Below are 17256 nucleotides of genomic sequence, written 5' to 3' on the forward strand. Positions count from 1 at the left end.
TCTCTCACCCGAGCCCAGTCACGCTAGCCAATACTGTAAATACCGAATTACAGAAAATATCTACCTGGATGAGGACTAACAAACTTACACTAAACATTGACAAAACCTACTTCATTCAGTTTGGTAGCAGAGCTACAGATGTCCCTCTTAACATAATGATAAACGGATCACCTATCACAAAGCTAACAGAGGGAAAATTCTTAGGAATCCACCTTGATAATAGACTCAAATTTCATACACATATACAACAAATTTCTAAGAAAATTTCCAAGACTGTAGGCATACTATCGAAGATACGGTACTATGCTCCACAGTCAGCCCTCCTGGCCCTATATCACTCTCTTATTTACCCCTATCTCACCCATGGAATTTGTGCATGGGGCTCAACAACAATTAACCATCTCAGACCACTAATTACCCAACAAAAGGCTGCAGTTAGAATGATAACAAATTCTCACTACAGGCAGCACACTCCACCAATATTCAATACACTAAACCTACTCACCATACAAAACATCCATACTTATTACTGCACCTATTAAATACATAGAACACTTAACTCTGATATTAACCCTCCCCTCAAACATCTCCTTGCCAACCTCAACAGAACACATGACCATAACACAAGGCACAGATCACTCCTTGATGTTCCTCGTGTCCATCTCACACTATGCAAAAACTCAATGCACATAAAAGGCCCTAAAATCTGGAATTCATTACCTGTAAATATAAAAGAAACACTACCTGTTTATAAATTCAAGTCTCTTCTCAAAAATCACTTACTCACCCAAAACCAAATAAATACTGAATAACTGAACCTTATAAATTGTATATCTTAAATGTTTCTCACAATTATATCACATAAATGTTAAACCTAAAACCCAATCTAACTTTATTATTTTTTAAATACACTACCTAACAGAATACTCCATACGACTGAATGTACAACAATGCATGCAACCATATGACCTGTCTTTGTAATACTCATTTGTGCTTTATAGTTATCTGTTTACAATAATGTCTTATCACTGATTTCATCATTGCTTAGTTAATCTTAAGTTAATTTTAAGCCAGCCCGTAATGCTATGCATAGTATAAGTGGCTTTGGCATGCTGCTCTTATCTGTATTTTTTTGTACCTCTGTATGTATGCTCAAATTGTAAAATTGTAAATAAATACCGTAGACTGTAATTTAACACGGTAGTTACGTTCTTGAAAACACCGTGTTAGGTAAAACTGTGTTAGATGAACTGAAGAACTTAGGGGAAAAATAGGGTTACGTTCCTGAAAGCCCCAAAAAAGCCAAACTACTTTTTTTAGGCCTCCACATCTTACAAAAATAAAAGTGAAAATGTAATTGTAGTTCATTGTTATGATGTATTATGCTGTTTTTACTGCTTAAGACTACAAATGTAACAGAAATAATAGTATTTCTTACCTTAAATTATGGGTACTGGTGTTTGTGGATGATTGTGAAGAGAGTGAAGAGTTATGCTGTGGCCCTACTGGGCTGAGGTGGATGGTAGAGGTTCTGGTATTGAAGTTGATGGTTGTACTGGAGTGTCTAACTTTAAGTCATTCAATCAAGTGATTCAGTAAATCAGTCAAGTGATTCAGTAAGTCAGTCAAGTGATTCAGTAAGTCATTCAGTTAGTCAGTCAAGTCATTCAGTAAGTCAGTCAAGTGATTCAGTAAGTCAGTCAAGTGATTCAGTAAGTCAGTCAAGTCATTCAGTAAGTCAGTCAGTCACACAAACTTATGTTTACATCTTTTTTATGTGTACAAAGTAACACATCATTATGGCTACAGGTTATGTCTTGTCTAATATCTTTGTTTCCTTCGTTAATTCTAAGACTTAATGCTTACACCTTTTCCTACCACTTTGAGCAACACTGATATGCTTACTGGGTGTCATGATTGCTTGGCAGATACAAGATATAGCAATTAAAAGATCAAAACACAATTCACAATCACAAGCTTGTAGCAGAGAAGTTGGACTGGACACGTATGAAGTACGAATGTTTTGATGGTGGGGTGGTGTCGGGGGGGGGAGGGGGGACGGCGGGAGGTCTCCCCAGCTGAACCACAACAAGGCGGCCGCTTGAGGAAAAGGAAAGTTTTTTCCCTTCCTGTAAACTGAACCATGTTAAATTCATCATACGACTGGTTACATAAAATTGTGCTGCAATTCTTCAATCGTGCTATTCCCAAATCGTGCCAAATAAACTCGTGCTAAATGACGGTCTACTGTACATGAAAGTGTACTGTATTCATAATCTCAACCAGTTTTCTAAATACTAAATGTACAGAATTTATTTCCTATTGATGTTTAGAATTCTGATATGCTCCTTGTATTATTTATTATTATTTTTATTATCACACTGGCCGATTCCCACCAAGGCAGGGTGGCCCGAAAAAGAAAAACTTTCACCATCATTCACTCCATCACTGTCTTGCCAGAAGGGTGCTTTACACTACAGCTTTTAAACTGCAACATTAACACCCCTCCTTCAGAGTGCAGGCACTGTACTTCCCATCTCCAGGACTCAAGTCCGGCCTGCCGGTTTCCCTGAATCCCTTCATAAATGTTACTTTGCTCACACTCCAACAGCACGTCAAGTATTAAAAACCATTTGTCTCCATTCACTCCTATCAAACACGCTCACGCATGCCTGCTGGAAGTCCAAGCCCCTCGCACACAAAACCTCCTTTACCCCCTCTCTCCAACCTTTCCTAGGCCGACCCCTACCCCGCCTTCCTTCCACTACAGACTGATACACTCTTGAAGTCATTCTGTTTCGCTCCATTCTCTCTACATGTCCGAACCACCTCAACAACCCTTCCTCAGCCCTCTGGACAACAGTTTTGGTAATCCCGCACCTCCTCCTAACTTCCAAACTACGAATTCTCTGCATTATATTCACACCACACATTGCCCTCAGACATGACATCTCCACTGCCTCCAGCCTTCTCCTCGCTGCAACATTCATCACCCATGCTTCACACCCATATAAGAGCGTTGGTAAAACTATACTCTCATACATTCCCCTCTTTGCCTCCAAGGACGAAGTTCTTTGTCTCCACAGACTCCTAAGTGCACCACTTACTCTTTTTCCCTCATCAATTCTATGATTCACCTCATCTTTCATAGACCCATCCGCTGACACGTCCACTCCCAAATATCTGAATACATTCACCTCCTCCATACTCTCTCCCTCCAATCTGATATTCAATCTTTCATCACCTAATCTTTTTGTTATCCTCATAACCTTACTCTTTCCTGTATTCACCTTTAATTTTCTTCTTTTGCACACCCTACCAAATTCATCCACCAATCTCTGCAACTTCTCTTCAGAATCTCCCAAGAGCACAGTGTCATCAGCAAAGAGCAGCTGTGACAACTCCCACTTTGTGTGTGATTCTTTATCTTTTAACTCCACGCCTCTTGCCAAGACCCTCGCCTTTACTTCTCTTACAACCCCATCTATAAATATATTAAACAACCATGGTGACATCACACATCCTTGTCTAAGGCCTACTTTTACTGGGAAAAAATTTCCCTCTTTCCTACATACTCTAACTTGAGCCTCACTATCCTCGTAAAAACTCTTCACTGCTTTCAGTAACCTACCTCCTACACCATACACTTGCAACATCTGCCACATTGCCCCTCTATCCACCCTGTCATATGCCTTTTCCAAATCCATAAATGCCACAAAGACCTCTTTAGCCTTATCTAAATACTGTTCACTTATATGTTTCACTGTAAACACCTGGTCCACACACCCCATACCTTTCCTAAAGCCTCCTTGTTCATCTGCTATCCTATTCTCCGTCTTACTCTTAATTCTTTCAATTATAACTCTACCATACACTTTACCAGGTATACTCAACAGACTTATCCCCCTATAATTTTTGCACTCTCTTTTATCCCCTTTGCCTTTATACAAAGGAACTATGCATGCTCTCTGCCAATCCCTAGGTACCTTACCCTCTTCCATACATTTATTAAATAATTGCACCAACCACTCCAAAACTATATCCCCACCTGCTTTTAACATTTCTATCTTTATCCCATCAATCCCGGCTGCCTTACCCCCTTTCATTTTACCTACTGCCTCACGAACTTCCCCCACACTCACAATTGGCTCTTCCTCACTCCTACAAGATGTTATTCCTCCTTGCCCTATACACGAAATCACAACTTCCCTATCTTCATCAACATTTAACAATTCCTCAAAATATTCCCTCCATCTTCCCAATACCTCTAACTCTCCATTTAATAACTCTCCTCTCCTATTTTTAACTGACAAATCCATTTGTTCTCTAGGCTTTCTTAACTTGTTAATCTCACTCCAAAACTTTTTCTTATTTTCTTATTAACGTTGGTAAAATTACCAACTATGTAAAGTAAAAGGACACAAAGTACAACTATTGTGACATTTTGTGGCAAAAAGAGTGAAACGTTGCCACAATAAAATGTCACATTAGTTGCACTTGTTTCCTTTTACTCAATATGTTCCTTACATATTAGAATACTTGATCAATATTAAGTTCAATTTGATCAATTTAAAGTACGGTGGACCCCCGCATAGCGACTTTAATCCGTGCAAGAGGGCTGATTGTTATGCGAAATGGTCGGTATGCGAATGAATTTTCCCCATAAGAAATAATGGAAATCAAATTAATCCATGCAAGACACCCAAAAGTATGAAAAAAAAATTTTTACCACATGAAATATACATTTTCCTACACACAAAGAGAAGGATACATGCACAATAGTATAGTAGTACATGCACAATATATATTGTGCATGTACTAGTCTACTAAATGAAGAATAAATGACACTTACCTTTATTGAAGATGCAGCAATGACTGATGAGACACTGTGTCCTGGGAGTGCCTTTTCCTCCTGAGTACTGTAGGTCCTGTTTGGTATTTTCTTCCAGAACAGGCCTTATCACACTGTGTATGCCACTACAATTCTTAAATCTCTCAAACCAACTTTTGCTGGCTTTAAATTCACCAATATGAGCACTAGTTCCAGGCATTTTTCCCTGTTCACCTGGGTGTTAGTCGACTGGTGTGGGTTGCATCTTGGGAGACAAGATTAAGGACCCTAATGGAAATAAGTTAGATGACACTGACTTTTTTGGGTTATCCTGGGTGGCAAATCCTCTGGGGTTAATTGTTTCTTGGTATTCTCAATAAGCCACACCAACAACAGTGCTACAGCAGCAGCAGCAGCAGACGATGCTACAGCAGCAGCAGACGATGCTACAGCAGCAGCAGACGGTGGTACAGCAGCAGCAGCAGCAGACGATGCTACAGCAGCAGCAGACGGTGGTACAGCAGCAGCAGACGATGCTACAGCAGCAGCAGACGATGCTACAGCAGCAGTAGACGGTGGTACAGCAGCAGCAGCAGCAGACGATGCTACAGCAGCAGCAGCAGCTGACAGTGCAGCAGCAGCTGACAGTGCAGCAGCAGCTGACAGTGCAGCAGCAGCTGACAGTGCAGCAGCAGCTGACAGTGCAGCAGCAGCTGACAGTGCAGCAGCAGCTGATGGTGGTACAGCAGCAGCAGCAGCTGTACCATCAATAGTAGCGATGGTTGATTGGGGTTTATTATACAACCTGGCCAGCTCGGAGACACGCACTCCACTTTCATACTTATCAATGATCTTTTTCTTCATCTCTATAGTAATTCTCACCCTTATTGCTGTAGGGTTGGCACTAGAAGCTTTCTTGGGGCCCATGGTCACTTATTTTCCAGAAAAAATCACCAAAAACACTGTAATAATACGAAATGTTCCGATTGTATGCTTGGATGTTACCGCGGAGGCTGGCTGGTAAACAATGCCACCGGCGGAACATGTGAGGCTGGCTAAGGGCGCACATTGGACGCATCTCGGACGAAGAGCGGTGAGCGGGTTTTTGGGCGGTATGCGAGGCAAAATTTTTGCGAAAAAAGCAAGCGGTATGCAGATTGTACGGTATGCGATGCGTACGGTATGCGGGGGTCCACTGTACAGTCAAACCCCTAAATTCACAGTGGTTATGTTCCTAAAGTCCTTCAAATTTAGTTTCAGTGAATAATGCAGAATTATGTTTGCATAAGAATTTTTTTCATTTGTTTTATACATAGTTAATTTACACCTACACCCACCTAAATGACTGAAAACATAAAATTCCTAATACAGTGAAACCTCTACTTGCAAGTGCATCCGCATGCGAGTTTTTCCAGATACGAGCAGTCGCTCGGTCAATTTTTTGCTTCCAGATGCGAGCAGGCCTCAAGGGAGGTTCCTTGATGCTGATGAGGGACTCTTGCTCTTGATTAGGGAACTGGATCTCAGTTGTTTGTTGGACTGTTGTTTGTTTGTTGGACTAAAATAATATTTTCTCTGTTCATTAGTCACGGCTACAGACCCCTTTTATATTACTCTTGCTTACCATTTGGAATTTTTATTCACACAAAAAAATAGAAGATTTACTGTTATGCAGACTACTGCATTATTGTAATAACTGGAGATGGGAAGTACAGTGCCTGCACTCTGAAGGAGGGGTGTTAATGTTGCAGTTTAACCCTTTGAGGCTTTTGGTCGTACTAGTACGTCTTACGCGTAGGGGTTTTTGACATACTAGTACGCATAAATTCTAGCGGCCTCAAATCTAGTGGGAGAAAGCTGGTAGGCCTTCATATGAAAGAATGGGTCTATGTGGTCAGTGTGCACAGTCTAAAAAAAATCCTGCAGCACACAGTGCATAATGAGAAAAAAAAAAACTTTGACCATTTTTTTGGAATAAATCAGCGACTTTGCAGTGTATTTTCGTATGGTATTTATTGTTGTATTCTAGTTTTCTTGGTCTCATTTTATAGACTGGAAGACATATTACAGAAATTGAGATGATTTTGACTGGTTTTACAATGAAAGGTGCCTTGAAATTGAGCTCAAAGTAGCAGAAATGTTCGATTTTTACCAAACTTCAAAAGTAAACAAATCGTGCCAAGCGTGCAATACACGTCAACTGGTGAGTCTAATATTCTTTCACAAGTGCACCAATAATATTTATACCATTTTTTATACTAATGCAGTAGTCTGCATAACAGTAAATCTTATATTTTTTGTGAGAATAAAAATTCAAAGTGGAAAGCAAAAGAATATAAGAGGGGCCTTGAGACGTGACTAGAGGAAATGTCATTTTAGTGCCAGGAATGTCTTTCTTGTTTATTCTGGACCCTATTCGGAAATTGGCATCTTTTGAAATTTGTGTGAAATTGGCAAAATTGCTAAATTCTGACCACTGTACTGGATAGTTGAATTTCATAAATGGGTGGTTTCTTGCACCCATTCGATAGAAAAAATGGAGTTCTAGCGAAATATTCATGTTTTTTGTCGACTAGTACAGTGAAATTGGCCGAAAATGGGGCTCAAAGTGGGCAAAATCGCCGATGCGTAAACATCGCCGAGACCGCTAACTTTGCGAGAGCATAATTCCGTAAGTTTTCTATCAAATTTCAAACTTTTGGTGTCTTTATGATCGGGAAAAGATTCTCTATCTTTTCATAAGAGAAAATAATTTTTTTTTTTTTTAAATTTGACCGACCCTGAGAACGAGTTTCGGAGAGGGCCTGTCGACCCTCAAAGGGTTAAAAACTGTAGTGTAAAGCACCCTTCTGGCAAGACAGTGATGGAGTGAATGATGGTGAAAGTTTTTCTTTTTCGGGCCACCCTGCCTTGGTGGGAATCGGCCAGTGTGATAATAAAAAAAAATAAAAAATAATGTCAACCCATTCTTGACTGCATATTGGAATTTGGACTGGCAGGCGGACAGGTATTGGACGGTGACATCATTTGTTTACTCTGGAGCATCGCTAAAGAATAGAACTTTTCCGCTACTGTGAGTGCAATTTCAAGGCACTTTTTCTCATGAAAGATATCAAAATCATATCTATTTCTGTAATATATCTTGCATTCTATCAAATGAGACTGAAAAAACGAGAATATAACCATAAAAACCATACAAAAATATACCCCTAAGCAGCCGCTAATGGCTGAGAAGTAAACTCCGCTATTTATGGTCTGATTTCTCTCATTTTTGGTGTACATTAATAAGTATCTTTCCATCATACATTGCCCAAGTTTCAGTAAGATAACCCAACAAACAAATGAGAAAATAACATTAATAATAATAATTTACTACACATACATGGGATACAGACATAGCTGAAGTCAGTGACATACTACTATATAGAAAGCCGCTTGTTATGCAGAGTATTTCAAGCAAATTAGGTCAGTGTCCCAGGATAACACCCACACCACAACTAACACCTAGGTACCCATTTACTGATGGTTGAATATAGACAACAGGTGTAAAGAAACATGCCCAATGTTTCTACTGTGGCTGGGAATCGAATATTTACCAAAAACCATACATGGCTAACCCAAGCCAGGTACAAGAAATAAGCCACGCCTGACTTTTTTGAGTTATCCTAGGTTCTCTACACATATGATGGTATGTGTGGTAATCTTTATAGAGAAAAATAGCTTTTTTGTTTCAGGTTTATGGTGCAGTACGAGTGTATATCACAATTAGCCCAGTGCTACACTCCGTTTTCTCTAATATAAGCCCCGAAGACAGGGATAGGAGAATGGTACTTGTATCCCATGTCATCTTCATACCTCTGTTGAACTGCTCGGTGTTATGCCAAATATTATTAATTCTGGAGTATTTAACATGTTTTATGTTATTTATATTGTTTATTATGTCATATTAGATCAATTGTGATAGGCAAATAAGCTGTAGTGTTGATCTTTCTTTCTTCTTTCAACACACCGGCCGTATCCCACCGAGGCGGGGTGGCCCACCGAGGCGGGGTGGCCCACCGAGGCGGGGTGGCCCACCGAGGCAGGGTGGCCCAAAAGGAAAAACGAAAGTTTCTCCTTTTGCATTTAGTAATATATACAGGAGAAGAGGTTACTAGCTCCTTGCTCCCGGCATTTTAGTCGCCTCTTACAACACGCATGGCTTACGGAGGAAGAATTCTGTTCCACTTCCCCATGGAGGTAAGAGGAAATAAACAAGAACAAGAACTAGAAAGAAAATAGAAGAAAACCCAAAGGGGTGTGTATATATATGCTTGTACATGTATGTGTAGTGTGACCTAAGTGTAAGTAGAAGTAGCAAGACATACCTGAAATCTTGCATGTGTATGAGACAGAAAAAAAAAGACACCAGCAATCCTACCATCGTGTAAAACAGTTACAGGCTTCAGTTTTACATTCACTTGGCAGGACGGTAGTACCTCCCTGGGCGGTTGCTGTCTACCAACCTACTACCTATTGTAGTGTTGATATTAGCATAATAATAAAACATATTCTCCTGCTTCATGAGACTGAGCTCATGGCAACCGACAGTGGCTTCAAAGCCACCTTATCTTTAATGGACAGTGTACTGTGTAGATGCTTTACACAACGAAAAGCATTTCTTTTATTCATTGGAACCATGGCTAGGGCTAAAAGTAAGCAGGTTATAATAATGGAGAAAAAGAAATTAGAATGACTTATGCAGCAAGTAGCGCCACCAAACAGTACCAGCAGGTTGGTGTGGCGACCCTGGAAATTTGAAATTATGCTAGCTGAAATTAGTGCCGAATAACTGAAGGAACCAAATAACTGATTGCCGGATTTGTGATAGCGGACCTGTACCTAGGTCGGGATAGCCATATATGATTTTTGGTAAATACACCTACCATCCGACTTACGACCAAGCTTGGTTCCGACCAACCGGTCGTAAGTCAAAATGAACGTAAGTCGAACCTTTGAAAATTGCCGATATACTGGGTAGGGCATAATGTCAAACTTTTCCTATATAAACTACCTACATAGTACTGTAATGTAATGTACAATCATTATTTCATTTTTTTCACCATAATTTACTTCTATTGTTATACATTTTTTTTTTATTATCACACTGGCCGATTCCCACCATGGCAGGGTGGCCCGAAAAAGAAAAACTTTCACCATCATTCACTCCATCACTGTCTTGCCAGAAGGGTGCTTTACACTACAGTTTTTAAACTGCAACATTAACACCCCTCCTTCAGAGTGCAGGCACTGTACTTCCCATCTCCAGGACTCAAGTCCGGCCTGCCGGTTTCCCTGAACCCCTTCATAAATGTTACTTTGCTCACACTACAACAGCACGTCAAGTATTAAAAACCATTTGTCTCCATTCACTCCTATCAAACACGCTCATGCATGCCTGCTGGAAGTCCAAGCCCCTCGCACACAAAACCTCCTTTACCGCCTCTCTCCAACCTTTCCTAGGTCGACCCCTACCCCGCCTTCCTTCCACTACAGACTGATACACTCTTGAAGTCATTCTGTTTCGCTCCATTCTCTCTACATGTCCGAACCACCTCAACAACCCTTCCTCAGCCCTCTGGACAACAGTTTTGGTAATCCCGCACCTCCTCCTAACTTCCAAACTACGAATTCTCTGCATTATATTCACACCACACATTGCCTTCAGACATGACATCTCCACTGCCTCCAGCCTTCTCCTCGCTGCAACATTCATCACCCATGCTTCACACCCATATAAGAGCGTTGGTAAAACTATACTCTCATACATTCCCCTCTTTGCCTCCAAGGACAAAGTTCTTTGTCTCCACAGACTCCTAAGTGCACCACTCACTCTTTTCCCCTCATCAATTCTATGATTCACCTCATCTTTCATAGACCCATCCGCTGACACGTCCACTCCCAAATATCTGAATACATTCACTTCCTCCATACTCTCTCCCTCTAATCTGATATTCAATCTTTCATCACCTAATCTTTTTGTTATCCTCATAACCTTACTCTTTCCTGTATTCACCTTTAATTTTCTTCTTTTGCACACCCTACCAAATTCATCCACCAATCTCTGCAACTTCTCTTCAGAATCTCCCAAGAGTACAGTGTCATCAGCAAAGAGCAGCTGTGACAACTCCCACCTTGTGTGTGATTCTTTATCTTTTAACTCCACGCCTCTTGCCAAGACCCTCGCATTTACTTCTCTTACAACCCCATCTATAAATATATTAAACAACCACGGTGACATCACACATCCTTGTCTAAGGCCTACTTTTACTGGGAAATAATTTCCCTCTTTCCTACATACTCTAACTTGAGCCTCACTATCCTCGTAAAAACTCTTCACTGCTTTCAGTAACCTACCTCCTACACCATACACTTGCAACATCTGCCACATTGCCCCCCTATCCACCCTGTCATACGCCTTTTCCAAATCCATAAATGCCACAAAGACCTCTTTAGCCTTATCTAAATACTGTTCACTTATATGTTTCACTGTAAACACCTGGTCCACACACCCCCTACCTTTCCTAAAGCCTCCTTGTTCATCTGCTATCCTATTTTCCGTCTTACTCTTAATTCTTTCAATAATAACTCTACCATACACTTTACCAGGTATACTCAGCAGACTTATCCCCCTATAATTTTTGCACTCTCTTTTATCCCCTTTGCCTTTATACAAAGGAACTATGCATGCTCTCTGCCAATCCCTAGGTACCTTACCCTCTTCCATACATTTATTAAATAATTGCACCAACCACTCCAAAACTATATCCCCACCTGCTTTTAACATTTCTATCTTTATCCCATCAATCCCGGCTGCCTTACCCCCTTTCATTTTACCTACTGCCTCACGAACTTCCCCCACACTCACAACTGGCTCTTCCTCACTCCTACAAGATGTTATTCCTCCTTGTCCTATACACGAAATCACAGCTTCCCTATCTTCTTCAACATTTAACAATTCCTCAAAATATTCCCTCCATCTTCCCAATACCTCTAACTCTCCATTTAATAACTCTCCTCTCTTATTTTTAACTGACAAATCCATTTGTTCTCTAGGCTTTCTTAACTTGTTAATCTCACTCCAAAACTTTTTCTTATTTTCAACAAAATTTGTTGATAACATCTCACCCACTCTCTCATTTGCTCTCTTTTTACATTGCTTCACCACTCTCTTAACCTCTCTCTTTTTCTCCATATACTCTTCCCTCCTTGCATCACTTCTACTTTGTAAAAACTTCTCATATGCTAACTTTTTCTCCCTTACTACTCTCTTTACATCATCATTCCACCAATCGCTCCTCTTCCCTCCCGCACCCACTTTCCTGTAACCACAAACTTCTGCTGAACACTCTAACACTACATTTTTAAACCTACCCCATACCTCTTCGACCCCATTGCCTATGCTCTCATTAGCCCATCTATCCTCCAATAGCTGTTTATATCTTACCCTAACTGCCTCCTCTTTTAGTTTATAAACCTTCACCTTTCTCTTCCCTGATGCTTCTATTCTCCTTGTATCCCATCTACCTTTTACTCTCAGTGTAGCTACAACTAGAAAGTGATCTGATATATCTGTGGCCCCTCTATAAACATGTACATCCTGAAGTCTACTCAACAGTCTTTTATCTACCAATACATAATCCAACAAACTACTCTCATTTCGCCCTACATCATTTCTTGTATACTTATTTATCCTCTTTTTCTTAAAATATGTATTACCTATAACTAAACCCCTTTATATATAAAGTTCAATCAAAGGGCTCCCATTATCATTTACACCTGGCACCCCAAACTTACCTACCACACCCTCTCTAAAAGTTTCTCCTACTTTAGCATTCAGGTCCCCTACCACAATTACTCTCTCACTTGGTTCAAAGGCTCCTATACATTCACTTAACATCTCCTAAAATCTCTCTCTCTCCTCTGCATTCCTCTCTTCTCCAGGTGCATACACGCTTATTATGACCCACTTCTCGCATCCAACTTTTACTTTAATCCACATAATTCTTGAATTTACACATTCATATTCTCTTTTCTCCTTCCATAACTGATCATTCAACATTACTGCTACCCCTTCCTTTGCTCTAACTCTCTCAGATACTCCAGATTTAATCCCATTTATTTCCCCCCACTGAAACTCCCCTACCCCCTTCAGCTTTGTTTCGCTTAGGGCCAGGACATCCAACTTCTTTTCATACATAACATCAGCAATCATCTGTTTCTTGTCATCCGCACTACATCCACGCACATTTAAGCATCCCAATTTTATAAAGTTTTTCTTCTTCTCTTTTTTAGTAAATGTCTACAGGAGAAGGGGTTACTAGCCCATTGCTCCCTTTGTTATACATATTTTAATTATTTATTTACTGTATATAATGTATACATGGTAGTGAACTGTATTGTAAATTTTACATCGCATACAGTATCATATGTTACTGTTATCCTTATGTATTGTTGACACAGTGGAATGGGAGAATACCACTGGTAGTGTCATCCTGCCAGAATGTTGTATAACCTATACCCTAAGTAAAGAGAAACAACTCTTGAACATGTGTAATACGTAGCTGGCTGGCCGGGTGGGTGATTGGCTGACTGAATGTGGCTCTCTCTCTCTCTCTCTCTCTCTCTCTCTCTCTCTCTCTCTCTCTCTCTGTATCTCTCTCTCTCTCTGTATCTCTCTCTCTCTCTGTATCTCTCTCTCTCTCTGTATCTCTCTCTCTCTCTGTATCTCTCTCTCTGTATCTCTCTCTCTCTCTGTATCTCTCTCTCTGTATCTCTCTCTCTCTGTATCTCTCTCTCTCTGTATCTCTCTCTCTCTGTATCTCTCTCTCTCTGTATCTCTCTCTCTCTCTGTATCTCTCTCTCTCTGTATCTCTCTCTCTCTGTATCTCTCTCTCTCTGTATCTCTCTCTCTCTGTATCTCTCTCTGTATCTCTCTCTCTCTGTATCTCTCTCTCTCTGTATCTCTCTCTCTCTGTATCTCTCTCTCTCTGTATCTCTCTCTCTCTGTATCTCTCTCTCTCTCTCTCACAGGCACACATAAGTAAAGTTATCATACATAGTATAAATTACCTAGGATAACCCAAATAATCCAGACAAAGTGCTATACAGTGGATCTGTGCTCCAGTGCCCTAAATTAATAATATTAATAATAATTATTATGGTAAGATTGCTGGTGTCTTTTTTTATCTGTCTCATACACATGCAAGATTTCAGGTATGTCTTGCTACTTCTACTTACACTTAGGTCACACTACACATACATGTACAAGCATATATATACACACCCCTTTGGGTTTTCTTCTATTTTCTTTCTAGTTCTTGTTCTTGTTTATTTCCTCTTATCTCCATGGGGAAGTGGAACAGAATTCTTCCTCCGTAAGCCATGCGTGTTGTAAGAGGCAACTAAAATGCCGGGAGCAAGGGGCTAGTAACCTCTTCTCCTGTATATATTACTAAATGTAAAAGGAGAAACTTTCGTTTTTCCTTTTGGGCCACCCCGCCTCGGTGGGATACGGCCGGTGTGTTGAAAGAAAGAAAGAAAAGAACATAAGAACGAAGGAACACTGCAGAAGGCCTACTGGCCCATGCGAGGCAGGTCCAAGTCCCTACCGGCTTAAGCCAATGCACCCAACCTAGTCAGGTCAGGTCACATTGACTCAAGGGAGGAACACGGCAACCGACCCGTTAGCACAAGCTATCAGGTCTAACTCACACCCACCCACATCTACTCATGTATTTATCCAACCTATTTTTAAAGCTACACAACGTTCTGGCCTCTATAACGGTACTTGGGAGTTTGTTCCACTCATCCACAACTCTATTACCAAACCAGTACTTTCCTATATCCCTCCTGAATCTGAATTTTTCCAACTTAAAACCATTGCTGCGAGTCCTGTCTAGGCTAGATATTATCAGCACACTATTTACATCCCCTTTATTTATTCCTGTAAGAGGCGACTAAAATGCCAGGAGCAAGGGGCTAGTAACCTCTTCTTCTGTATATATTACTAAATGTAAAAGGAGAAACTTTCGTTTTTCCTTTTGGGCCACCCTGCCTCGGTGGGCCACCCTGCCTCGGTGGGCCACCCCGCCTCGGTGGGCCACCCTGCCTCGGTGGGCCACCCTGCCTCGGTGGGCCACCCCGCCTCGGTGGGCCACCCCGCCTCGGTGGGCCACCCCGCCTCGGTGGGCCACCCCGCCTCGGTGGGCCACCCCGCCTCGGTGGGATATGGCCGGTGTGTTGAAAGAAAGAAAGAATTATTATTATTATTACAATAATACATATGTACTAATATTAATAATATTATTATTATTAAACTATAATATAATAATCGTGTCCACTCATTACTTACCTTAAAATATCTGTAGTCTTAATGTAGAGTGAGAGGTGAGTAAACAAGATTAAATGAATAAACGAATGAGTGTGTAGAAGGTTGGCGAGTTATGTAAACAAACGTTGTTGTTGTTACCAGCCCGGACACGAATGATTCCTGTTCACTCTGTCAAGCCGACCAGAAAAACATCTCATATTTGTTAATTTATATGTTTATATGTTATGTAGCATGTTTATTATATAATTTTGAAAAAGAAATCATAGATGGATTAAGCAAAATGTCTATATTAAAGTTTTATACACATTTAATGTGCCTCAGTGATTATTATTGTTATTATCATTATTAATATGGCATCTTCAAGACCAATTACACTCTTAACCCTTTGAGGGTTTTCGTCGTACTAGTACGTCTTACGCGTAGGGGTTTTTGACGTACTAGTACTCATAAATTCTAGCGACCTCAAATCTAGTGGGAGAAAGCTGGTAGGCCTTCATATGAAAGAATGGGTCTATGTGGTCAGTGTGCACAGTCTAAAAAAAATCCTGCAGCACACGGTGCATAATGAGAAAAAAAAAAACTTTTTCCATTTTTTTTTAATAAATCAGCGACTTTGCAGTGTATTTTCGTATAGTATTTATTGTTGTATTCTAGTTTTCTTGGTCTCATTTTATAGAATGGAAGACATATTACTGAAATTGAGATGATTTTGACTGGTTTTACAATGAAAGGTGCCTTGAAATTGAGCTCAAAGTAGCAGAAATGTTCGATTTTTACCAAACTTCAAAAGTAAACAAATCGTGCCAAGCGTGCAATACACGTCAACTGGTGAGTCTAATATTCTTTCACAAGTGCACCAATAATATTTATACCATTTTTTACACTAATGCAGTAGTCTGCATAACAGTAAATCTTATTTTTTTTGTGAGAATAAAAATTCAAAGTGGAAAGCAAAAGAATATAAGAGGGGCCTTGAGACGTGACTAATGACTAGAGGAAATGTCATTTTAGTGCCAGGAATGTCTTTCTTGTTTATTCTGGACCCTATTCCGAAATTGGCATCTTTTGAAATTTGTGTGAAATTGGCAAAATTGCTAAATTCTGACCACTGTACTGGATAGTTGAATTTATAAATGGGTGGTTTCTTGCACCCATTCGATAGAAAAAATGGAGTTCTAGCGAAATATTCATGTTTTTTGTCGACTAGTACAGTGAAATTGGCCGAAAATGGGGCTCAAAGTGGGCAAAATCGCCGATCCGTAAACATCGCCGAGACCGCTAACTTTGCGAGAGCATAATTCCGTAAGTTTTCTATCAAATTTCAAACTTTTGGTGTCGTTATGATCGGGAAAAGATTCTCTATCTTTTCATAAGAGAAAATAATTTTTTTTTTTTTTAAATTTGGCCGACCCTGAGAACGAGTTTCGGAGAGGGCCTGTCGACCCTCAAAGGGTTAATGAGCGGCTCTGAGACAGACAAGCAAACAGAAAGACAGACAGACAGACACAGGTAGACAGACACTCAGGTAGACAGACACACAGGTAGACAGACACATATGTAGACAGACACAGGTAGACAGACAGACACACAGGTAGACAAAGACACACATAGGTAGACATAAAGACACACACAGGTAGACAAAGACACACAGGCAGACATAAAGACAGACACACAGGTAGACAGAAAGACAGACACACAGGTAGACATAGATAAACAGACACACAGAGATACACAGATATATAGGCAGACAGATACAGACAGGTTTATGTGCAATAGTGAAAACAAATAGAGAGTTCGAGAGTAAGAGCCTTTCTTGCCACAGACTTCATCTTAGGGGCCATTGTGAAATTTACTGTCCAGTTAGTACAGTTAATACAGTATGATGCTGCTGATAGGACAGGGTTACTCAAACTGATGCTGCCGGCATGACGCATTGCCACCGCGAATATTGTCAAATATTGTACAGTGGTGTGTATCAGCCGGCCCAGCCCAGCTGCCAGATACACGGTCGTAAGTCGAGTGGACGTATGTCGAGCAGGTCGTAAGTCGGATG

The 17256-nt window shown here is 40.5% G+C and overlaps 1 protein-coding gene across 2 annotated transcripts in view; it reads left to right on the plus strand.

Moving 5' to 3' along the window:
* Positions 1-17256, plus strand: part of LOC138850975 (E3 ubiquitin-protein ligase TRIM23-like) — a 36003-nt gene that overhangs the window by 13067 nt on the left and 5680 nt on the right. The window lies entirely within an intron of this gene.

This window comes from Cherax quadricarinatus, chromosome 4 (assembly GCF_038502225.1).
Source record: "Cherax quadricarinatus isolate ZL_2023a chromosome 4, ASM3850222v1, whole genome shotgun sequence".
In the NCBI taxonomy this organism is placed as follows: Eukaryota; Metazoa; Arthropoda; class Malacostraca; order Decapoda; family Parastacidae; genus Cherax; species Cherax quadricarinatus.